Here is a 26,968-nt window from a genome sequence, read left to right as displayed (position 1 = left end):
AGCCCTTTGTTAATTTTTTCTCAAATTTGCGAGTCCCTTGTTCTTCTTGTTTACTTTTTTATTTTTACAAAAAAAAAAATTTTTTTTGAAACATATTAAGTGACAAACTAATACGGTAGACTAGCAAACATTAGTCTATTCGAAAGTGTATAGATTATTTGGAATTATTGTTTCAACTCCTCTATAACGAATGCGCCCAAGTTTGAAAATAAAATAAGAACATGCACTATCTTTTTTCCTTCTCTCTTCTGTAGCCAATCGCATGGTAAAACCAGTTAATCGAATGTTTTATAAAAGATTATAAAAGATTTCAGTCTTATTATATTTTGATAGTAAAAATGTTTTTCTTATGTAAGATAAATTAATACAGTTGATTGTGTGCAAATATTTCATGTTAGATCATGAAATATTTGTTTAAAAATGATAGCCTTCAGTGGTTCATTGTCCTCTAATACTTTTTGATTGGAAATTGCACACAAGGTGCATTAATAAAAGTTTTTATGTGAAATACGTTTTTTTTTTTTTTTTTTTTGCTCGACGATGCGAGCCCTTTGTTAAAATTTCCATAGCTCACTACTGGTTATACCGTATCTGAGTAGGGATTCGCAGATACCGTGATATAGGCGATGATCTGGAGTTTGGTATGTAGGTATTCAATATTTTTTGTCCATTTAAGGTGGAAATCTATGTAGAGACCAAGGTATTTGGCATGTGTTACAGGTTTGATTTCGGGACATTGACAGGTATTTTTGTTGTTAATGCAGCAGTATATGTGCCAGTGTATAGATAGTGGTGCGGGACGTATGATTCTTGTGTTGTGTATTATCAACATCTGTGTTTTGGTGCCGTTGATTAAAATTACGTTTTGGTAGAAGTATGTTGTCATATAGGTCTTGTTGTGCTTTGGAGAGAGCCGTGTTGATGTCCGTGTGGATTGCTACTAGTGCGGTGTCATCTGTTTACTGAAGTAATTCATTTCTTATGTCCATGTCATGAACATCGTTAATGTATGCGTTGAATAGAATGGGTGATAATATGGGGCATTGAGGAACACCGTGTTTTATTGGTATTCCCCGGTTGTGACATGTACCTATTTTTGTTACTTTTGTTCTGTTTGAGAGGTAGTTCCTGAACCATGTATACAGTGTTCCTCTTATACCTATTGAGCATAGTTTGGTGAGTAGTATGCCATGTTGAAGTGTGTCAAATGCTTTGGTTAAGTCGAGCAGTATAAGGACGGCGTACTTGTTTTTGTCGAGAGCTTTGTTTATTGTGTCGGCGATGTCTTCTAATAAAGTGATGGTGCTTTTTGTTTTTTGAAAGCCGTATTGGTTTTGTGAGATGTTGTTATACTTCTGTAAATAGTTCTGTAGTGTGGCGTGTGTGTTATTTTTTCTAGAATTTTTGAGATGACTGGTAGTGTAGCTATTGGTCTGTAGTTCTGAGTATCGTTTCTTTTGCCGTGTTTGTATATTGGCGTAATTGCTGCAGTTTTTATTTTTGTGGAATAATGCCTGTATCGAATATTATGTTCACGAGTTTCAAAAGTATTGGATTTATTTGTTCAAAGTGTGTTATAAGGTCTATGAGTCTTATTTTGTCTATTCCTGGAGTAGTCTTTGGTTTGGGTGGGGGGGGGGGGGGGTGGGGGGGGGGGGGGGTGGGGGGGGGGGGGGGTGGGGGGGGGGGGGGGTGGGGGGGGGGGGGGGTGGGGGGGGGGGGGGGTGGGGGGGGGGGGGGGTGGGGGGGGGGGGGGGTGGGGGGGGGGGGGGGTGGGGGGGGGGGGGGGTGGGGGGGGGGGGGGGTGGGGGGGGGGGGGGGTGGGGGGGGGGGGGGGTGGGGGGGGGGGGGGGTGGGGGGGGGGGGGGGTGGGGGGGGGGGGGGGTGGGGGGGGGGGGGGGTGGGGGGGGGGGGGGGTGGGGGGGGGGGGGGGTGGGGGGGGGGGGGGGTGGGGGGGGGGGGGGGTGGGGGGGGGGGGGGGTGGGGGGGGGGGGGGGTGGGGGGGGGGGGGGGTGGGGGGGGGGGGGGGTGGGGGGGGGGGGGGGTGGGGGGGGGGGGGGGTGGGGGGGGGGGGGGGTGGGGGGGGGGGGGGGTGGGGGGGGGGGGGGGTGGGGGGGGGGGGGGGACCACGAAAGTGGAACAACTCGCCGCTGTCAGAACGAATATCAATGCTAATTGACTGAAATGTTTGTTTTCGTAACGGATAATAATCAGGTTGAGCAAAAACGAAGGAACACTTAGTGCTGCACTGAACAACTCCTAACAATGGTGCACATGTATCACCAACTATCCGCTCTTGTATTAAATCAGAATAAACAAAATATGCGGCTACACCCCTCTTTATATCAACTGGATATTTCCCTGTGATTGTACCTTTCAGTTTAACACCAATCTGATTAAAACCCAGTAGAAGGCCCAAACCTGCGGCCTCCTTGGGAAACAAAAGGTTGTAATCTTTTGGGACTGTCAGAGAAATAGTGTTGTTTGGATTCTTTTTTCCTGTAATCACAGAACTCACATCAAACACTGCTTGAAGAAGTTCAGAGGGTGAATCGTAACTGCCATGGGGAATCTTGTACACTTTGTAAAATCCTTCTTTAGACTTTTCGAAAACTTTATTTCCTGTGATATTGTTGTTGTCGATATTGTTGACTCCTCCTCCAATTGCACGTATCATATGAAACTCATTGTAACCGGAATCGATGTTATTAAATTCTCCCGGAAGATGAATTTCGGCAAGAGCAACTTCCCATTTACCTTTAAGTCTGTTCTCGTGTGGTAATTCCGCTTGAAATTTCGTTTGCGTGTTTGTAGGAAACATTTTCATACTGGCATTACTGGGAAGGGTTAAGTAAAACATTTTTGCTACGAACCCAAGAATTATACGATGAGGGATAACCGAGCCACTTAACAAGATACTGAAGCTTTCCTTTCTGTTTGCGCTGCTTAAGTACTTGTTCGATTAGATACACGTCTTCGAAGTTCATTGGATATATTAGCTTTTTGCAGTTGAGATTCATAGAAAGTTCCCTCCACTATCTCTGTCCCGACTGCGAACTCTATATACTACAGGGTTTCTATTAATAACCTGAGCAATAGTGAACAATTCTTGTGACCAGTTACCCCAATACCCTTTTCTAAATTTGTGGGTATCATCACTTAAAACCACACTATCCCCTACTTGAAATTTTGGTTTGGTAGTCTCCTCTTGGGTTCCGTACAAATATTTCCAAACACGATCCTCGTTGTGAAGGTTAACTTGGGAAGGAGCCATACCGATATTGCGGTGTGGTGTGAGGTTATAAGTATGTACAAGGGTCGGCAATACATTTGTATAACTTTTACTTTGAGTATACGTCATCCACTTGTAGATCTTTGTTTTCAATGTTCTGAGAAATCTTTCTGCAATGGGTGCTTTCATTTGCTCCTGGTCGTGTAGAAATGAATATTATGGTTCTTAAACAATGCACGAACTTTCTTGTTGCAAAACTCTTTTCCTTGATCAATGTTTATGTAATATGGCACTTTCTCTTTAAAAATAGACTCGAAAGCATTAACGACATCGTCTGCTGATTTCTTCTTCAGTATTCGAACCCACGCAAATCGGGAAAAACAATCAATGCATACAAGAAGGAAACACACACCCCCATTTTCTTTTGCAATGGATGACGTATCTGCCAAATCACATTGAAAAGTGTGTAAAAGTGTCGGGACTTTGATTTGATTGCATTTAAACTTTCTTCTAATGGGTTTATGTCTCACATAAGTAAGTTGTGTTGATAACCAACTGGTAATATTAGTGACCGGAGAAATAGCCATAATAATTTGGGAAGTAGTATCAAAATCAGGCAATCAAACATGCCTTATCAAAGAAATGTTACGCCAAGAAAAACACTATTTGCATTGGTGACTATGTAAATTCAATTCCTATTTCTGCATATTGCATTGTAAATAATATCTGTGAAATAAATATGTAAACTTAAAAGAACAAACAGTGTCTTTGATGTGTTATGTATGTTTAACTAAGAATACTTTGAAAATCACCGTGAATTCACACACGATTTGTTTATTTATTTATTTATTGAACTTTATGATCTTAATTTAGACAAACCAAAATATTCGGATGAATTATGAATAAAATATTAACTTGATTAGAATATAAATATAGAAGAATATATAGATGAACTATGGGAAAAAAGTGTGTGTGTGTTTGAGTGACCCCAGTATATAATTAATTATTCAGAAAAGTTCAAAAGACTGTCGCCATCATGACTTACTCTAAGAATTCCCACCCTTTAACAGTAAAGAAATACCCCAAATTGTATTGGAAAAATTAGTACAACCATCTATAGAAGAAGAAAAAAAAAACTTGCATGTTTGAGTGACATAACATATAATTAAATTATTCAGAAAACCTCGAAACTGTGAATTTCGAAACACATAACGTCACGATTCGTATCTCTAAATATCACCCACAAGGCAATAAACGAACCCAAAACGTCATGGGATGTCCCCAACAGACGAGGGCCCCAGCGAAATTCCAAACATTCAAAACTCAATAACAACAAACATTCACGTCACGATTCCTTATCTTATCTTGATCTTCATCTGGTCAGAAGTGTCCACCAATCACGACACGATTCCTTATACACTAATATATCTCCCTTTTCCATTCAAAACAACAACGTCACTTATTTACAACTAACAAATGACGTCACTTATCTACATCTCATAACAACAAACATTCACGTCACGATTCCTTATTTTATCTTGATCTTCATCTGGTCAGAAGTGTCCACCAATCACGACACGAATCCTTATCTCAACCATCACCCATAACACCATATGCGAACCAAAACACAAGAACTGAAGCCATTGACAAATATACCCCCAGGGAAATTCATAATATTCCATTCTCTATAACAACAAACATTCACGTCACGATTCCTTATCTTATCTTGATCTTCATCTGGTTCAAACGGTCCCACCAATCACCACACAATTCGTTATCTCTACCATCACCCATAATTCCATATGCGAACCAAAACACAACTGAAGCCATTGACACATATGCCCACAGCAAAATTCCTAACATTCCAAACCCATGAAGCCACGCCCACATTGACGTCAACCAACACATCACGATTCCTAATCTTATCTTGATCTTGATCTGGTCAGAAGTAACCCCCCTACTACTGAAGCCTACAAAAATGATGTGACAAACAGACAATAATCCATGGATAAATGGCGACATACTAAATAATATTACTGTGAATGAAAATCTATGGAAAAAACTTAAAAAGTCACCCAGTAACACACATTTACAAACCTTATACAAAAACACAAGAATTAATCTAACAACAAAAATTCTGAGGACAAAAAGATGCTACGGCTTCCAAAAATTCATGGAATATAATGACAACAGTAAGCAAACATGGGCTACACTCAACGAATTAGTAACCCGAAAAAAGAAACCTTCAGCACAAGATTTTATTGCAAAAAGCTTCTGTCAAGATATAAACCAAGAGGAACTAGCGGACTCATTCAACCACGCATTCAGAAAAAAGAAAATCTCGAAAAAAGAAAAACATCATGGGAAAATGAATAATTGTGGAAAGAGATAAACACCCAGAAATCCAAATCGAACACAATATAAAAAGAACGAATAATAGAACTTCAAATATAGACAATACTAAAAGAAAAGACAAAAAAGAAAAGAAATCTACCAACGATAAACAAAAAATTACCAACACAAAGTGAACAACAAACTATGTATTTTCCAGTTGTAACAAAACAAGAACTGAAGGAAGCACTATTTCAACTAAAACCAAAGACGACTCCACGAATAGACAAAATAAGATTCATTGACCTTTTAACACACTTTTTTAACACAAATCCAATACCTTTGAGACTCGTGAACATAATATTCGACATGGCATTATTCCACAGAACTAAAATTGCGATAAGTCTGGTAGCTGATTTATTTGGAGACCTTATACACAACAGCCAATATCCGAACCACTTACGGCTATACCAAAATCTCTGAGCATTAAAAATCTGAAACACTACGTAATGTTACTAAGACAATAATTCAGCATCAGCTATCGTAACAACAGAGACACATATCGCATAACACAAGGCACAACAACTCTTTACATTCCTAGACCACCCTTCAAATAACTCATATAGTTCTTTTGTGACTAAGATGTTACTAAGACAATAATTCAGCATCAGCTATCGTAACAACAGAGACACATATCGCATAACACAAGGCACAACAACTCTTTACATTCTTAGACCACCCTTCAAATAACTCATATAGTTCTTTTGTGAGATTGCATTTGATACCCACGCTACTCAACAACCTACCCAGAAATTTAAAACACGTCGATAACTACAGAAAATTAAAACAGGAACTCTGGAAAATATACCAACACAGTTAATATAGCATTACACTTATGTACACATGAGAAATCACCAGCATCCAAACGCCTACATTCCACCCATAAACACTACCAAACCCCATAAATAGTGAAGGCCAATCCTATTTATGGGGTTTGGTACTTCAAGCTTCATGAAGGCTAACCTAGCTTCGAAGTAGCGGGGAATAGCCCGCCTTAATCAACTAATCCCCATAATCATAGACTTCAAATTATTGTTTTGTATATGTCAGTACCATGTATAATGATAAATGACGATATTGATTTGAAAAAAAATTATAAAAATATTTAAAGAAAAAAATATTAAAAAGAAATAAGGTGCTTTAAACTGCGTACAGAATTTTGTACAGAGCAGAAAATATAATATGTCTTAATTGTACACATGTAAATACTCTGTATGATGATAATAAAAAATTGTTTATTATTATTATTAAAAAAATCAATATAGAAGAAATTGTATCTATTATTAATGCATATCTAGAATGTAAAAATGCAAAAAAAATTAATAATCATCATTGTTAACATTATACAGGTAGGCATTCAAAAATCCGGCCATCGATAATCCGTTTCCTTCAGATCTCCTGCATGGATTTCGGAGCGCGCATTTTCAAATTTACCGCGTTGTCGCGCCACTATTTTCTGTTTATGTTTATGTTTTGATGGCGCTGTAGTCGATAAGCATTGCGATGACCTGCTTATTCCTTCTCATTTAATCATTTATTTGCTGCTGTATAACCCCATTATGGATTCAGCAAGGAAAGTAAACATAAACATAAAACGTAAACATCGTGCGTTGTCGATCGCAGAGAGAGAGAGAGAGAGAGTGGAAGTGCTAAAAAACCGGAACTGAACCAAGTTCCGGTTTTTTTTAGATATGGTGTAAGAAAATTAAACCATAACCTGGTTTAATTTTCGTGTAAGTGAAGGTGTGGAAATTTCTGGTGATTTATTAAAGGAACAAGCCAAAATGTTTCATGACGAGCTGGGATTGCAACCCAAGTGTGAATATCCAGAAAGTTGGCTGCATCGTTTCAAGTCGCGGTGTGTTAGTAAAAACGTTCAGCAGACAAAGATGCGGATAGTGCATATGTGATGAATTTTATTCAGTTGAACTAAAATTCTGTAGAATCGTGATATTTAGTTGGTGAACATTAAAATTTCAAAAGCTTTTCATTTAGTGTTTAATTTTGTTTCTTTAAAGGACTGTACATGTAGTCATTTTCTGTTAAAAATATACAGCATATATTACCATCTGAAATCAGGCATTTTCAAAAATCCAGCACCCTTCAGCTCCGGAGGTTGCCAGATTTTTGAATACCTACCTGTAATAATATACGTTGTAAAATTATGTACGCTGTATCGCTGATCCTGGTTTTATAGGTTTAAAGTGTTATTTAACTCATGTTTCTAACTTGAAAGTGCTACTATTTAATTCTACTAGCCACGCTGAAGACAGGGACATTCAAATCAACAAAATCGGATAAGTACTATTCAAATTTTTAGTGTTGGAAGTTCATAGAGTCTACTGCAGTCACCAGTCAACGAAGAACAAAGGACGTCGCCATTTTAAAAGTCACACTATAGTCGCTAACGGGAAGAAAGGCTAAAGGTCACCGAGACTGCGAAATTCAAACGAAATGAGCTGTAACAAGTGCAATAAGCCCTTAAGCGATGAAGGGGACGGGCCGCATTGTTCCGGGTGTAACAGAAAACAACCCTTCCACTGGGATCTCAGAAATCCCATGGAAAGCAAAAGGAGCCGTGAAACTGACCGAATTGCGATGACAACAGTGCCGTGATAAAACGAAGAACAGAGACCAGACACCAAAGAAAAGTAACGACGCACATCAAGGTAAGCCGCTTCCGGATCCTAAAATTACAGATAACGTTTATTCATTCAAACTCACGATGAAAGATTTATTAAATGCACACATGGAACAAATTAACAAAAAATTCGAGGAGTATGAACATTACATACAGTTCAATAACGAGACCTCTGAAGAAATGTTAGGAACCGTGCGAGAAATAAAGACGAAATTAACGGTAGGATAGAAACGCAAGAAACACTGAAACGCGAAAATCAAAAATTGCGAAAAGAAGTAAACGCCTAGAGTGTCAAATGGAACACATACTACAAAAAGAAAGAATAAAAGAACTTCAAATTAAGGGAATATTGAAAAAAAAAATACAGAAGACTTAAGAAACATAATGCAATTGATCGGCAGCAAAATTGGAATTCAAATCATAACCACAGATATCACCTCTATCAACCGAGGCCCACAAAAAAAACAAAGAGAGACCGCCACCAATCATCGCTCGTTTTACCAACAGAAATCTTAGAGACTCCATTCTTACAGCAAGCAAGAAAACAAGGCCGATAACAACGATCCTAACAGATAAGAAACTCCTAACATCTATATAACGGAACACTGGACTCTGTACTTCAAAAATCTTTTATACCAAGCAAGGAAGACAAAAACAGAGAAAAACTACAAGTTCGTGTGGACAAAAAATTCCCAGATATTAATGAGAAAGAATGAAAACACTCGAGTATACATAATGACAAGTGAATTCGACTTACACAGTCTACCAATATAAAACACTAGCTTTTCACATCCTTAAGAATAAGATTAGAACTCATTTAAAAACTATATAATGGAGATTTCAAACATAGGCGAACATATCCAGTCAGACAACATAAACTTCAAGGTCTTTGACTCTTTGAAGAAATAGTCAGACAACATTTCCACCAACACCAACTTCACTATCATACACACAAACGTAAGAAGTATAAAAAAATCACTGGCTTACATTGATAACACAGGTCAATTATACCATGATAAACATAGATGCGCTAATACTGACCGAAGTTGCAATAAACGACACACAAATTTGCGCATATCACATAAATAATTATGAAACTTACAACTTATGTAGACCAAAAACAAAAGAGGAGGTGACATTGTGGCATTTATAAAAGAAAAATAAACGTGGCTGAAACACAAATTCACTACGAACATGCAGAAACACTAATTTTGGAAATCACAAATAGCCACAATAGTATCAAATACACAATAAACACAATATACAGACCCCCAGATAATAATCCACTCAGTTTTCTTCACGAGTTAGAAACATGACTACGCCGCATCGACCCTCGTACAACACACAGGCTCATCCTAATAGGAGACATTAACATAAATACTCTTGACCATGCTTCTTCAACCACTAACATATATCTTGATATACTAAGTTAGTACAAAAAAAACCTACCATTAACTCCCCAACAAGAGAAGAAATACTCAATAAATCACTAACAAAATCATGCATTGATCATATCAACATACGGGCTCCCATCCATACATATACATCATCAGTAATTAACGTAAAAATTGCCGATCACTACTTTGTCTCAACTTCGTTTTATTACGTTTCTTACCTCCCCCCCCCCTCCTCCCACCACAAACGTCGATAACACTTGGTCATACTAAAGAGCATTGTCGATAACCAAGTAAAAATCACACACTGGAATTCCCTACTTAAAATAAATGATCCTCTAATATTATACGATAATTTTCAACTAAAGTTCAGAGAAATATACAAAAAAGCAACGAAACGAACACAAACTAGGCGACAAACAGAAAACAATCCATGGACAAATGACGACATATTAAATACTATTACTGTTAAAGAAAATCTATGAAAAACTTAAAAAGTCACTCAGTAACATACATTTACAAACCTTATACAAAAACACAAGAAATCAACTAACAACAAAAATACGTAGGGCAAAAAGACGCTACTACTTCCAAAAATTCATGGAATATAACGACAACATTAAGCAAACATGGGCTTCAGTCAACGAATTAGTAACCCGAAAAAAGAAAACTTCAGCACAAGATTTAATTGGAAAAAGCTTCGGTCAGGACACAAACCAAGAGGAACTAGCAGATTCATTCAACCATGCTTTCACGAACAATATCACACAACTCAAAAAAGACAAACTACCAGCGATCAACAAAAAACTACTGACACAAAGTCAACAACAAACGATGTATTTTCCACCCATAACAAAACAGGAACTGAAAGAAGCACTCCTAAAACTAAAACCAAAGACCACTCCAGGAATAGACAAAATAAGACTCACAGACCTTATAACACACTCTGAACAAATAAATCCAATACTTTTGAAACTCGTAAACATAATATTCGACACAGGCATTATTCCGCAACAACAAAAAACTGCAGTAATTACGCCAATATACAAACACGGCAAAAGAAACGATACTCAGTACTACAGACCAATAGCTACACTACCAGTCATCTCAAAAATTCTAGAAAAAATAACACACACCAGACTACAGAACTATCTACAGAAGTATAACATCATCTCACAAAACCAATACGGCTTTCAGAAAACAAAAAGCACCATTACTTTATTAGAAGACATCGTCGACACAACGAACAAAGCCTTCCACAAAAAAAAAAAAAAAAAAGTACGCCTTCCTTATACTGCTGGACCTAGCCAAAGCATTTAATACACTTGAACATGACATACTACTCACCAAACTATACTAAATAAGTGTAAGATGAACACTGCATATATGGTTCAAGAACTACCTCATAAACGGAACACAACTAACAATAATAGGTACGTGTCACAGTCGGGGTATACAAAAAAAAACAAAAAAAAAACACGGTGTACCTCAAGCTGCCATATTATCACCCACTCTATTCAACATATACATTAACGATGCTCATAACATAAGAAGTCAAATATTTCAATACGAAGATGACACTGCACTACTAGCAATCCACACAGACATTAACACAGCTCTCTGCAAAGCACAACAAGACCTAATTGAAATCACAACATACTTCTACCAAAACGCAATTCTAATCAACAGCACCAAAACACAGATTTCGATACTACACAACCCAAGAATCATACACGCGCTTCAATATTGATACATTGTGACACATACCGCTGCATTAACAACAAAAATACCTGCCAATATTCCGAAATCAAACTTGTAATACACGCAAAATACCCCGGTCTCTATATAGATTGCCACCTTAAATGGACAAAACATATAGAATGCCTACACACCAAACTCCGGATCATCGCAGATCATCTCTTCCAAGTTAAAGACATTATTCCACCCAACATAAAAAAACTCCTATTTCACGGTATCTGCGAATCCCTACTCAGATACGGAATAACAGTCTATGCAAATACATCAAACAGCCACCTAACAAAATTAGAAACACTACACAGGAAAATCGTGTCAACAGTGATCTGGACACCTTACACGCAACAACCAATATCCGACAAGCACATGGCGATACACAGAATTCTGAGCATTAAACATCTGAAACACTACATGACATTAATAAAGAATTACTTTAACATCACCTATCTAAACAACACAGACACATATCGTATAACACGACCTACAACATCTCTCTACACCCTCACACCCTTCAACATCTTATACGGTTCTTTTGTGAGATCACATCAGATTCCCACGCAACTCAGAAAGTTAAAACCCGTAGATAACTACAGAACATTAAAAAACGAACTCTGGAAAATATACCAACAAAATTAAGAAACCATTAACACTAATATACACATCACAAATCACTAGCATCCAATGCCTACATCCCATACATAAACAGTAGCAACAACGTAAATAATGAAGGCAAAATCCCACTCTCTTCATAAAAGCTAACCCAAGCTTCGAAGATGGTGGGATTAACTTTCCTCACTCATCTGCGAGTAATCCTTATAAACAAATGCAGAAATTTGTTTGTATAATCACTCTTTCTCAAATTTAAAAAAAAAAAAAAAAACATTATACAAAAATTCTGTATAATCTTCATTGTTAATATTAGAAGAACATGTGTTGTAAATAAATAATATAAAGGCAAAAATTATTAATATTTAAATTGAAATGCAATGCAGGAAATGCAGCACTTAGTCGGGAACTCTGTAAAATTATAAGGTGCAATGTAACACAAGATGTTTATTGTATGTATAAATATTTTAGCAATCACTAAATTATCATTATAATTATTTAAGAACAATTATAATTATCATAATAATAATAATAATAATAATAATAATTATTATTATTATTTTAGTTATTATTATTTAAAGTGGTTCCAACTCCTGTTTTTAATTTGAATGTGTTCCCAAGTAACTCTACTTGTCACGCCGAAGACAGTGATATAAAATTCACCGAAATCGACTACGAAGAAACCAAATTTTGAAGTGTTGAAAAGTGAACAGAGAGGACCGCGGTCAACAATGAGCGAAAGAACAAAGGACGTCTCCATCTTTACAATCACACTGAATTGCTTAAGGGAAGAAAGGTGAGTCATGAAGTGCATCAAATGCCTGAAGCATTTATCGTCCGACGGAAATCATATAAGCTGTAGGAAATGCAGTAGGATTCTACACTTTACATGTGCCTGCCTTTCAGAAACAACCTGGTGAAAACATCAATCCAAAGCGAAATGGAAGTACCTACTCTACTAGAAGAACAAAGAAGCGCACCTGAGGTACAACGCATTTGATTATACCGGAGGCAAAATCAGACGACGAACTGAAAGGACAAAAAAATACAGGTGAGTTCTATAGTTTGAACTCCTTCAATATACTAATGGAAATCGGTCTAGAAAATGTAAAAGCCAGCTTATTAGATTTTGTGCAAGAACTCTTTGACAAACAGAACGAACGAATAACAAAAAAAATCTAGCGAATATGGGGATTTGATCAAACACAATAATTTCGCAGTGATAGAAGTGATGCAAACGGTAAAAGACATTAAGATCAGCATTAACACACTAAATGACAGGCAACACAATTTGATGAAAGAGACATCCGAACTCTGTCAAGAACTCGATTCCCTAAAACTACAATACGAACTTCTAAATCAACAACAAAATAAAGAAGATCTTGTCATAAACCGTCTTCCTGAAACTGCACCTCAGGAAACCTCACAGACGTAGTTTTAAAATTAGGCCATGCAATTGACATGCCCCTACAGCTTAACGATATTCAGCCCGTAAATCGGATTCCTAGGAAGAGCAAAAAAAAAGGCATGTCCTGACCTGCACCAGACATAGTTCGTCGTACAAGCAAATCCATAAGAGACAATCTCATAAAAGTAACCAGGCAGAAAAAACAATTGCCAAGGAATTGAAAGCATTGCAAGACAATACACCAATCTTCCTATCCGAATATTTAACACCATTGAACCAGAATCTTTTGTACCAAGCAAGAAAAGAAATAGAGAAAAAAATTAACAATTTTTGTGGATTTCATTCATTTGATCTCTCAAACATCAGCCCACTTCTAAAACACAGCAATCAAATCAATAAAAAATATCTAACCGGTGTCATCCTCAGATAAGCTTATTAAAAAGCTTCGAGGATGCAAGCTGAGACATTACATCTCAACCGATATCAACAAAAAGAAAAAAATATTTATTACATTGAAGTGCTGTAGTTACAGTGCTAAAATATATTAAAAGCAAAAATTGTAAAATATAAGTTATTGTTATACGATAAATGCTGTGAAAAATATACTATTTTTAAATTCCAAACTATAAATTAATAGTTTGTATTAATAGTTTTGTATAATGTGTTAATAATAGTCACTTCAGATGGCTATAAATAGCCATCTGAAGTGACTATTATTAACACATTTTACAAAAACAATGAAATTTGTATGAAATTCATTGTTAAGAACACAGAAACAAAACTTGACAAACATGTTTTGTGAATGAATAATATGCAATCATAATTTTAATAATAAAAATCATTGAATTAAAAAAAGTATTGCTATTATTACTATCATTATTTAAAAAATATTACGTAATTGCAAGTATGTGTCATGCAGAATTGCGTCCCTGTAACGTATTATAAATATTATATATATATCAATTATAGTTACCATTATTATTATTATTATTATTTATTTATTTACTATTTATTGTTTATTGTTTAAGAGAATTTTCAACTAAAGTTCACAGAAATATACAAAAAACAAACAAAACCTACACAAACAACGGAACAAACAGACAACAATCAATGGATAAATGACGACATGCTAAATACTATTACTGCAAAGAAAAATCTATGGAAAAAACTTAAAAAGTCACCCAGCAATACACATTTACAAACTTTATACAAAATCACAACAAATAAACTAACAACAAAAATTCGTAGGGCAAAATGACGCTATTACTTCCAACAATTCATGGAATATAACGACAACATTAAGCAAACATGGGCAACACTCAACGAATTAGTATCCCGGAAAAAGAAAACTTCAGCACAAGATTTTATTGCAAATAGCTTCGGTCAGGACACAAACCAAGAGGAACTAGCAGATTCATTCAACCATGCTTTCACAAACAACATCACACAACTCAAAAAAGACAAACTACCAGCGATCAACAAAAAACTACTGACACAAAGTCAACAACAAACGATGTATTTTCCACCCATAACAAAACAGGAACTGAAAGAAGCACTCCTATAACTAAAACCAAAGACCACTCCAGGAATAGACAAAATTAGATTCACAGACCTTATAACATATTTTGAACAAATAAATCAAATACTTTTGAAACTCGTGAACAAAATATTCGACACAGGCATTATTCCACAACAACAAAAAACTGCAGTAATTACGCCAATATACAAACACGGCAAAAGAAACGATACTCAGAACTACAGACCAATAGCTACACTACCAGTCATCTCAAAAATTCTAGAAAAAATAACACACACCAGACTACAGAACTATCTACAGAAGTATAACATCATCTCACAAAACCAATACGGCTTTCAGAAAACAAAAAGCACCATTACTTTATTAGATGACATCGCCGACACAATAAACAAAGCTCTCGACAAACACAAGTACCCCGACCTTATACTGCTGGACCTAACCAAAGCATTTGACACTCTTGAACATGACATACTACTCACCAAATTATACTCAGTAGGTATAAGAGGAACACTGCATACATGGTTCAAGAACTTCCTCTCAAACAGAACACAAGTAACAAAAATAGGTAAATGTCATAGTCCGAGTATACAAGTAAAACCCGGTGTACCTCAAGGTCCATATTATCACCTACTCTATTCAACATATAACGATGTTCATAACATGTCCATAAGAAGTCAAATATTTCAATACGCAGATGACAATGCACTACCAGCAATCCACACAGACGTGAACACAGCTCTCTGCAAAGCACAACAAGATCTAAACGAAATCACAACATACTTCCATCAAAACGCAATTCAAATCAACGGCACCAAAACTTGGGTTGTGTATTATTCTTGGGTTGTGATAATACACAACCCAAGAATCATACGTCCCGCATCACTATCGATACATTGTCACACATACCGCTGCATTAACAACAAAAATTCCTGCCTATGTTCCGAAATCAAACCTGTAGCACACGCAAAATACCACGGTCTCTATATAGATTCCCACCTTAAAAGAACAAAACATATAGAAAAACTACACACTATACTCCGGATCATCGCAGCAAAACTATTCCAAATTAAAGACATTATTCCACCCAGCATGAAATAACTCCTATATTACGGTATCTGCGAATCCCTACTCAGATACTGAATAACAGTCTATGCAAATACATTAAACAGCCACCTAACAAAATTAGAAACACTACACAGGAAAATCGTGTCAACAGTGATATGGTCACCTTACGCAACAACCAATATCCTTCAAGCATATGGCGATACACAGAATTCTGAGCATTAAAAACCTGAAACACTACTTGACATTAACAAGGAATTACTTCAACATCACCTATCGAAACAACAGAGACACATATCTTATAACACGACCTACAACAACTCTCTACATCCTTACACCCTTCAACAACTCATACGGTTCTTTTGTGAGATCACATCAGATACCCACGCAATTCAACAACCTACCAAGGAAGTTAAAACCCGTAGATAACTACAGAACATTAAAAAACGAACTCTAGAAAATATACCAACAAAGTTAAGAAACCATTAACACTAATATACACATCGCAAATCACCAGCATCCAATGCCTACATCCCATATATAAACAGTAGCAACAACACAAATAGTGAAGGCTGAATCCCACTCCCTTCATAAAAGCTAACTCAAGCTTCGAAGTAGGTGGGATTAACCAGCCTCACTCGTCTACCAGTAATCCTTATAAGCAAATGAGAAATTTATATCTATAATCACTCTTTGTCAAACTTAAAAAAATAAAATAAAATAAAAATAAAATAAAAAATAAAAAATTATACGAAAAAATAATATAAAGGCAAAAAAGTATTATTAAAAATTTTAATTGAAATCCAATGTAGGATTTCAATTAAATTCAGCACTTAGTGCTGAACTGTGTAAAATTATAAGATGCAATGTCACACAAGATGTTTATTGTATGTATAAATATTTCAGCAATCAATAAATATTTTAACATTTTTTATTACATTGATGTGCAGTGCTAAAATATATTAAAAGCAAAAATTGTAAAATATAAGATATTGTTATACTATAAATGATGTAAAAAATAATATTTTTCAATTGCAAACTATAAAGTACCATCTGTAGTGACTATTATTAACACATTAGTATTAACACAAAAACTGTTATGAACACATTATTAACACAAAAAACGAGCTTATAATCCAAAAATTGTATAAACAAAGAAAAATGATTATACAAAAAATTCTGAATAATCTTCATTGTTAACATTAAAAGAACATGTGTTGTAAATACATAATATAGAGGAAATAAAATACTATTAAAAATTTTAGTTGAAATCGATGTCGAAAATGCAGCACTTAGTGCTGAATTCTGTAAAATTATAAGTTGCAATGTCACTCAAGATGTCTATTGTATGTGTAAATATTTTAGCAATCAATAAATTGCTTACTATTAAAAAAATATTATTATTATTATTATTTTTATAATAAAACAAGCATTCGTTTTCTATAATAATACACACAAAAAGAATATCCTTTGCCACTCAACTCACTAACAGCAATAATCTGAGACGTAGACGGAAGTAGCGATATAATTTGCCTCAATAAGATGACCAGCGACATGTGTCTGCTAGAGATGTCGCATGTAGTTGAAGGTACAAAGCGAATATTTCATTGAAGTTAAGGAACATTCCCAAATCTAGAGCGGCACCCCTATTGAGTCTGGTGGAAATAGTTGTGCTTCCAGTGTTCTTATACTGCTAAGAGGACATCGTGAGGGGCTCATCAAGAGTCTCCTTGAAACTGAAAAGAAATTGATTTCCTGTTTTAGTAGACGTGCAGTGCAGTACAATGGGAAATCGCTAGCCACGCGGGTAGTTTTCAATTAAACAATTTGTGTCCATTACAATATTGATTATATGCTATTGCAAGACATAATATTTCATTTGATTTTCTCAGTCACTTGACAAACTGTGTACCAATTGAAAATATTTTAGTTTAATAATAAAACCTACTTTTTTTGTGAAAAGTGGACGAATCGGAAGTTGTCTCAAAAGTTCTGGATATAAATATTTAAATTCCCGTGAAAAGATAACTCAGTGATACGAACCCATAGAATATCCTCTTCTTGAAGGATCGTCTGATAGTTCAAAATTCGTTTAATTTTATTAGAATTGTAATGGAATATTGTAAAATCAAAAAGCTCTGAAAGCTTTAATTTCTTGTAGAATGACTTCCGAATAGAAATTTTTCTCATCCAAAGTTTCTTTGCTGTTATAAATTTTTCTTTTATTTTTTATCTTTTGATTATATGGTGTTCACCCATTAAGTGCCTCTCCTAACTAGGACTTTTATGAAATCTCAAATGCGAATGGAGCCGATGCTCTTATGGTTTAAGAAAGATCATATTTAAACTTCCCTTACAAATCGTTAACAGCAAGACAGATGGAGAGCAAATCAAACTTACTTGTTATCCACCTCACTCTCCTAATGCCACCAACCATCCTGAGCTTTTTTTTTTTTTTCATTTCCTTTCTTTGAATGTCAATTTTCTCAAATTCAACTTTGCTGAGAGTGGAAAACTGCGGATAAAGTTGAAAAAAAAATTACTAACGTTATTTTAACAGTTTTCCAACAGTGGAAAATTGTGTAAAAACTTGAGGATTTTAATGTTTAAAAACTTGCATTGGTTTCCCTTTTCCAGCTGCATCGATCTAGCATATACAAATGTCCAAGCATTTATTATCAGCAATGTGGTCTTACACAAATTTTTCGCATGCCTTCTTAGTCATTCTAAACGCTTTCCGAAACGTCTTGAGCCCTTCTTCATCAATTACTTTTTCTTCATTAGTAACTGTGGTCAGTCTAGTAACCAGCATAAGGAAAGCCCAATATTACTTTCTTCTCTGAGGGTAAAGCTTGCACAATGTATACGATCATATGATATTACAAAATATTCCAAGCGGGACCTTATGACTTCTGTACTCATTTTCTTGATGGGCTCGTAAGTCAACAGTCATTCCTCTTTTTCACATTGAATTCTCGTTGCCCTTATCTAATTATTGGTCCTTTAAAAAGTATGTAAAAGCTGTATAAGAAAAGAATCTGGCATATCTCAGTTACCTTCTACAGCGTTTGTTATTTTCGTTTTCTTCTGATAATAAAGCTCAAAATAGTCTAATACCACCATGTCGAAAACTGATTTTGAAACCCCTAAAAGACAGAAATTAGCACTATGTCGAAATGAGGGTCGATCCTGCTTTCTAATTCCGTCACAGAATATTGCCTGTAACTGTTGTCCAACTTGTTCTCCCACCTGTCTTGTATTCAGAATATTCCGATTGCATTCTTATCTATCTATCCCACTGGTTTTAACAGGCCTTTAAGGCCCACAACCTTCCAAGCATGCTTGGATTTCGTAACCGAAATACGAGGATAGAATGGTCACTCCTATGCCTCAAGGTATTCTTGGCTGTATCCCTGTGTGTTCAAGGGGCCGGTTTGCCTGCTTGCGGGATGAAAAACACCAGATAAACTGGTGGAAAAAACCCTACTGCCCGCGCCCAAGACCGGCTAACTTGGCTATGGCTGAGGAAGATCCTTCAGCTCCTCACGTCTCCGACGGGAATCGAACCTAGGACACTCCTTCCCCAGGCATATGGTTGCGAAGCGCAAAGCCACTAGGCTAACCGCGCGGACATTGCATTCTTATGTATAATGCAATAAATCCATTCTTATTTCGATGATCTCTAGGTTTCGAACCGACAAATCATTGATATGGTTTTGATTTCGGCACGAGATAGAATGCGTACTTTGCTCATTGTTCTGAAGGTCAATCCAAAGCTGATTCTTGCATATGTGCTTATTTCACACTATCGTTCTCTTCTTTTTATCCTTCAGAGTTTATCGTAGAAACATTAAACATCAATCCTGTTAAGAATCCAAGAAGTTTTTTTCCCGCTTTCTTGCTCTTTCTCTTACTTCTATCAAATCTATATTCTATTTAATCCATTTCACCTATTCAGGTTCTACAGCTAAGGACACACTGTCTAACGACTGGGATACAATAAAAAGAATTCTCAATTCTTTTGCTTAATGTGAACCGAGTAAAATTCTTAATTTCAGTGGTCGTCGACTGAGAAAATATAATTCGCATTATCTTTTTTTGTTTGTGTAAATCAAACTTTGTATTCCATAGGCCCTTTTATATACAGTACAAATGAGATATCCGCTTGTCTGGCTGCACCATTGGATACAAGTAAAGTCAACCAACACGGCTGTGGGTTCGACTGCCATTTGCACTTTCGTCAGAACTGAAGACAATTGGAGATACTTATTGTTTCACTTCTACCAAATTCTCGAAATTATGTGCTAATTATCATGATTGACCTGCGCATTGATTATATTTACTGCTCTATTATACAAGCTTAACATTTATAGAATTTTTTTTATAAATTTTATGTTTGCCATTGTAATATCACCTCGATTGCATTGGTGACATGTACACTGGAAATTATTGCACGGAGTTTAACATGTTTTTCATACTATAATTGCTTATTTTTTACGCTGTTGTTAAAATATTTCTTCATTTTTCTTGCCTTTTCTTTAAGAGTATTTTTTCTTGAAATTTATAACACTTTCTACATTTCTGTAAAGCGTATTTCCTGTATTTTCATCAAATACAGGAAATACTCTTTTTTCAAATACCCTTCATTTAATCTACATATTTTCATTCTATGATAAAATCTTTTTCTGTCTTCAAAAATTTTTCCTAATATTAATTTACTTTACTTGAGATATACTTTACGAAGACAAAAAATAATAATCAAAATAATAATAAAAGACCCGTCTATTATGGAAAGTAAAGACTTGAACATATATGCTGCCATCTATCATTAAAAATCTTAAACTTCTTCGAATACTTAGTTTCTGAAGTATTCTGGAAATTACTCAAGTGGTCCCATTCTATCTGGAATAAAATAGTAAATAAAAATTAAAGCTAAAATAAAAATATAATGAAATTTTGTAATAAACTTAAAAATTGGAAATAAAAATAAAATAGCTAAAATTGAAAAATTATGAGATAAAAAAACAAATAAGAAATAAATAAAATAAAAAAATAAGAAATAATTAAAACTCATGGATAAATAATTAAAATTTGTAAAAAAATTGAAAACGAAACAAAATAATACAAAATTTCGCAAAATAAGAAAACTATTTGAGAAATTCGTGAAAAAAAATTAGTGAATTTCTCAACCAGTTGTGTATTTTTATATAAAAAGGTTATATTTAGATAATTAGTCACATTTACTAATTTTTCGCTTAATAATAATTAAGTTTTGGTACAAAACTTAATTGGAATCACAAATTGTGAAATTATGAAATAATTTCATAATTATATATGAAATAATTTGAAACAATATGAAATAATTTCATGATTATGAAATTATGAAATAATAAATGAAGTACTAATGATCGTATTACATTTGAAGTACTAATGAAGTACTAATGATCGTATTACATTTGAAGTACTAATGAAGTACTAATGATCGTATTACAAATCCATTACATTTTGTGCTTTCAACTGTTGGCGAATGCGAACACTGAAAACAGGTATTCAGAAGCCTATCAAACCCTATGGCCCGCGTTTACATTTTTAAGCGCTTTTACATCCACAACACTAGAACGCACGAAGAAAGCTCTTCTCACTTCAATTCCAGGCGCAGACTAAAGAAACTTTTTCTTAACCCTTTCTTCGTCTTCTACCGCTACCTCATATTAGTTCATCGCAGCACAGCCAAATCGCTTTTTTATTCCGGAAACTTGGGATGCTCGTATCTTAAACCGTTCATTGTCAATCACGCGATGTCGCGTGATGCGAGTTCTCACCGCGCGGCCGATCACGTGTTATCGCGTGGACGTCGCTAGCTAAATAAAAAAATAAAAAAATTTGGCCACCACACGAAATTCCAATTTTCATCTTGGCAATGAACGTGCAATGAAAATCGATCCGAATCTGCACTATTTCAGACAAATAATTTAATATGTTAGAGTTAGGGGACCACGAAATGGCAGTGCCTGTCTTTCTCTCTTCAATAAAAAAAAAAAAAAAAAATATATATATATATATATATATATATATATATATATACATTATGAACATTGATGCTGAAGGTGAAATTCGAAACCGCAGCTCTTTGACTGGAGAGCCAATAAGGTGGCTGGCCGAGTGGCTAGAATATTCACTCTCCAGCAAAAGGGTTGTGGGTTCCAATCCCACGTTGGCCATTAATTTTTGTGATGTCCCTCACTTGTTCATACAAACAAGTAGTGCAATATCTCAAGGTTAACTGGTACACCATGGGAATGGAAAATGCGTTGCTCAATACTGACTTCTATTAGTGCAGAGATCAGCGGTAGCTCAAACTCATATACTTATGTAAACGAACGCACATACATTAGCTGAGACCAATTTTCGGAATTTTCCACTCATAAATTCTTTCATTTGTTTCTGCATGAGGTTGTACCCAAATGTTTGGGGAATTTGACCATAAAAACTACCTACCTAAATCATACTTTCCACAGTGCATTACGAAATAAATCCATTGGGAATGTGCACGTAGCATTCCCAGCGGTTTTGTTTTTCCATGATTCCATAAATACCTCGAAGTCAGAAAGCTTGGCTGTGTTCAGCGCATCCAACGTTTCTTCATGGATCTTCTTAATTGTGTTACCACGACCTTTCAGCAGGGAATTTATTCTTTTGGAAGAGGAAAAAATTATAGGCGAAGTCAGGCGAATAGGAAGGATAGAAATGAATGTTATGTTTATGGAAGCCAGAAATTCGGATGAGTCACCGTGCTACAAAACCGTAGTTGTTCTTCCACTTGTCTGGACGTTTACGTCAATTGGCTTCAAATTCTCACAGTAAAACTTGCGATTGATGGCTTCACCGGAGGGAAAAATTCCTTGTGGACAATGCATTTAATGTAAAAAAAAAAAACAGCATTGGTTTCACATTCACATTGCTCCTAACGTAACGCGCTTGTTTTACGGAACTATTGCATTTGGAACTTCTTTACGACGTCTGCTGCGTAATCCCAGCTGCTGCCCAGTACATTTTTTTTAGTAGAAGCAAAATTTGATGCAGATTCTTTGCTTGTAAAATTCCGCCATTTCAGTTGGAGAAAAAAATCGCCGAGCCACTAAAACACAGCGTTACATAAAAGCACGTAACTCAAAAACGCTGCCTCTCAGATTTTCGGTGTTGGCATACCGATTTACAAAAGGGTATTGTTCGTCTCTTATACCGGCTGAAGGTCGTACTCGTGCTATTCAAATTCTCCGAACTTTTGGGTAGCACATCGCATAATAAACAGTGGTAACCAATAATTAGAAAAATTAATATTAACAGGGAATTTAACCACTGTGACCTGTAAAAGTAGCAAATACTCCTCCGGTCCAGCACACCCCTTTATTACATTATTACATTACGCATGAGCGGATAGAGAGAAGAGAATGGATATGGATTGGTCGTAAGCGTGAACATTGTTCTGTTAGAGAGCTACTTTTGCAAACGGTTATCTTCTAGAGCTAATCGTTGATAAATCTTTCTCCTGTTAAGAAATACTGATGGGCAACAATTCTAGAGTTGTTGCCCATCAGTATTTCTTAACAGGAGGAAGATTTATCAAGAAATCTTATCAAAATACTTCTAACTGGAAGAAAATCTTTCTTGCATCAAGGAAGTACGCAATCACTTTCTCTAATTCCTGTTTTGTTTAAGTGCTGTGGACTCATGTCCAGAAAGAGATAAACCCACTTACCTATCTGACTTCCCAGAAACAGATTCATTCTTTATCTCTTTCCACTTGCCTTTTCTGGAATTGCATTCGTGCGAGGGGAGGGGGAATATTTGCTCTCTGCTATCCAAAGAGATTTCACTTTTGCGTTTGTATTCCAAAAGCTCAGAAAGCAATATTTAAGCGTGTAAAGAAAAACGAACGTAAGGATATCAATAAGCTCTTGATGGCTTTTCTGAGGATTTTTCTATCTTTGCAAACAAAGCAAAGCCGAATGACTTATTCCAACATTTTTCTCATAAAATTTAAATAGGATGTTTGAATTTCTTAATGTCTAAATTTCTTTAGACATTAAGAGATTACTACAGTTTAACAAAAAAGAAACTATCGTCCGAGTATTAAAATGAACAAAATAAATTGATTATCTTTCCTAATGCACTAAACGCTCAGTAAGTAGAATTAACTTACGTTGACATTCCAGAGAGAGCATGCGTGACTCAACCGCAAGTTTTGCAACAGATCTCCGGTTAAAACCAACATCTTATTCATTTGTTTAAACTCTACAAGATCCTCTTTTGGACCAGTCACGTCAAAAGATTGAACAGATCGATGGAAGTTTCCTTCATTTCTACGCATTACCACACTCTTTTCGGTTGTCTGCCACAAATCTTCAGAGACATTTGTTCTAGTAACGCAGTTCCACCGCTCTGATGCAAAGAGACATGAAGCACCACTGCTAATCATCTGTTGTTGTGCAACACATCTAACACCTGTCATGAAGAAATTAGGATAACTGGAGAACTTTTTTTTCTATAATTATTTTAGAAACGTTCTTCCATCGCATGCTAGATTGCGTCAGCAATGCCTCTTTTCTAAAGCACTGATAATTCTTGGACATTATTATGAGCAACAAGAATCCCTTGAAAGCGAATACATAAACCAAATGATAAATGCAATGCTTTTTCTCTGGCGGCACGCAATGGTACGCAGCACCGGCACCTTTTTTCTTAAGATTTTTAAAATTTGTGATTTATTGACAGCAAAATGTATTATAAATATTCCGGTAGATGGTACTGTGCCATGTTGGTGCCCTGCTTTCCTGCTTCATTGGTTGGTACGCAACCGAAAACAGAAAGTTGTGTTCTCTTCCGATTGCTTTCAACATCAGCTTATCAGTTCTATATTCACTCTGCAACAGGCAGGTGTTCACGTGAGTTTTGAATTAATCTAAGTTAAATCAGTACAATCATTGTTCAGAATGAGTAAAATAAGGAGTTCCTTGATGCCAATGAGTAAAAAAAGGAAGGCTGAAGAAGGAGAAATTGTTGAATCTACTTTTGATCCTGTAAAACAGAAAACTAGCACCGAAAATACACTTGGTGAAGAGGATCACGAAACCAAGACGGAAGATCAAAATGTAGCAGATTCCGATAATGATTGGCCCGAATGTTGGACACTTCTGCGTGAAGAAAATAAAGTCCCCGACGTACTACTTCCTCGAAAGCACACTTTGGGCACAATTGCAATAGCTTCCAGTGAATTTGAAAGGGACCTCTCGGATAACCTTATATTAACTTCATCTAGGTTATCTCTGCTTGTACAGACAACTTCTGCACTGATGTTCTTCAGGATAGTAGGACCTCCTCTCACTCATTTCAATCCTAGCAAATATGTGGACTCGTGGCTGCTTCGAGATCGTCATTCTGCAGTTGATACCGAAAGCAAGAAGCGATCTAGAGACGACGATGGTATATCGGAGGATATGTTAATAGTGTGAAAGTTGCTGTAATAACATCTTCATGGTGAGTACGCACTTTTTTTCCAGAAAAAAAGCACTGATACATGGGACATATTGCCAAAACTTTCCTGTTTTGTTGGAAAACAGAGTAAGTTTGCTATCTTTCATTTTTATAGCTATTTGTGAATATATACATCGCACTTAGTTTCTGGCTTTGTTGAAAACGCTGCTTCTAATTTTCCTTTGGGATTGTATTCGTCATTGTCTGCTGTGATATGGATTCCTGGAGTTCCTAAAATATCCGTCCTACAAAACGTAATTTCCCTTTATAGAACAAATGGAAGTCATACACACTCAGTTCTGGATGTAAGAAGACATTCTGCATTAATAAACTACCGAATTATTCTGAGAAATTACTGTTCTTGAGTTTCATTTGATGTGCTTCAATCAAATTTCCTACTTAATTATTCGCATGAGACGTAATTTTGATAGCATATGGTCATTCCAGTATCTCACTGGGTTTTGGGAGTGAAGTCTTCTGCTAGAAGATGGTGGGATCGCAGATACCCTTTCCGCACAGAGTTAGGAAAATCACAAATATCCATGCCGGGATTCCAACTCGCAGCCTCTTGTGGGAGAGCTCTTTTTTATTTGGTCAGAAATTGTATTCATGGAGTGTACATAACCTGGACAGAGAACTGCAAGTTACCAAGTATGTCACAGTCTGCTATAATTATATATTTTATTACTTGAATTACTTGTTCCAGTCGATTATGCTACGTCGACAAAAGTATTTAAACACCTTACGTGCAATGCAAATTTCGGATCTTACCGCATGCAGATATTCAAGGACTATCTCAGTACATCATGTAATAAAAAGTGGGATTTGCTGCATGTTTAGCTCTGTACTCTATATCGAGATACGACATTCAGCTGAAATGAGAGATTTCAAATGTGGGATGGTAATTGGATGTCATATCAGTGGTCTTTCTGTCCGTGACGTTGCTACCCGTCTCCGTATACGGAAATGCACAGTGACTTATGTCGTCGTAGATGGAAAGTTGATGTTGCCACCACATCAGAAAAACGGCTGGGACACTATCGACATCCACTGACCGAGATCGACGAGCTCTGTCTCGGAACGTTGGAGCATCCCATAAGGCATCAGCGGTGGACCTCGCAATCAAACTAGAAAAGGCTGCAGGGAAATCTGCCAGCACTAGAACTCTATGGATACAGATGCATGCCTTAGTCTACCAAGGCAGAACTGCTGCGAAGAAGCCACCATCACCCCACTACCAGTCCAAACGTTGTTTGGACTGGTATCTTTGCACACCATTCTTTCACCGTAAATAATTGAAAAAAAGCCACCACAACTAAGTGTCCAAATACTTTTTTCAACATAGTGTATAACCATCATTCATGGTAGCCAAATTAATCTTAACCTTTTTGATGAAACCAAGAAGCAG

Source organism: Typopeltis vanoorti, chromosome 19 (assembly GCF_054136105.1).
Source record: "Typopeltis vanoorti isolate ZY-2024b chromosome 19, IOZ_Tvanoo_1.0, whole genome shotgun sequence".
Classification (NCBI taxonomy): Eukaryota; Metazoa; Arthropoda; class Arachnida; order Uropygi; family Thelyphonidae; genus Typopeltis; species Typopeltis vanoorti.
This window is presented reverse-complemented; position numbering follows the sequence as displayed.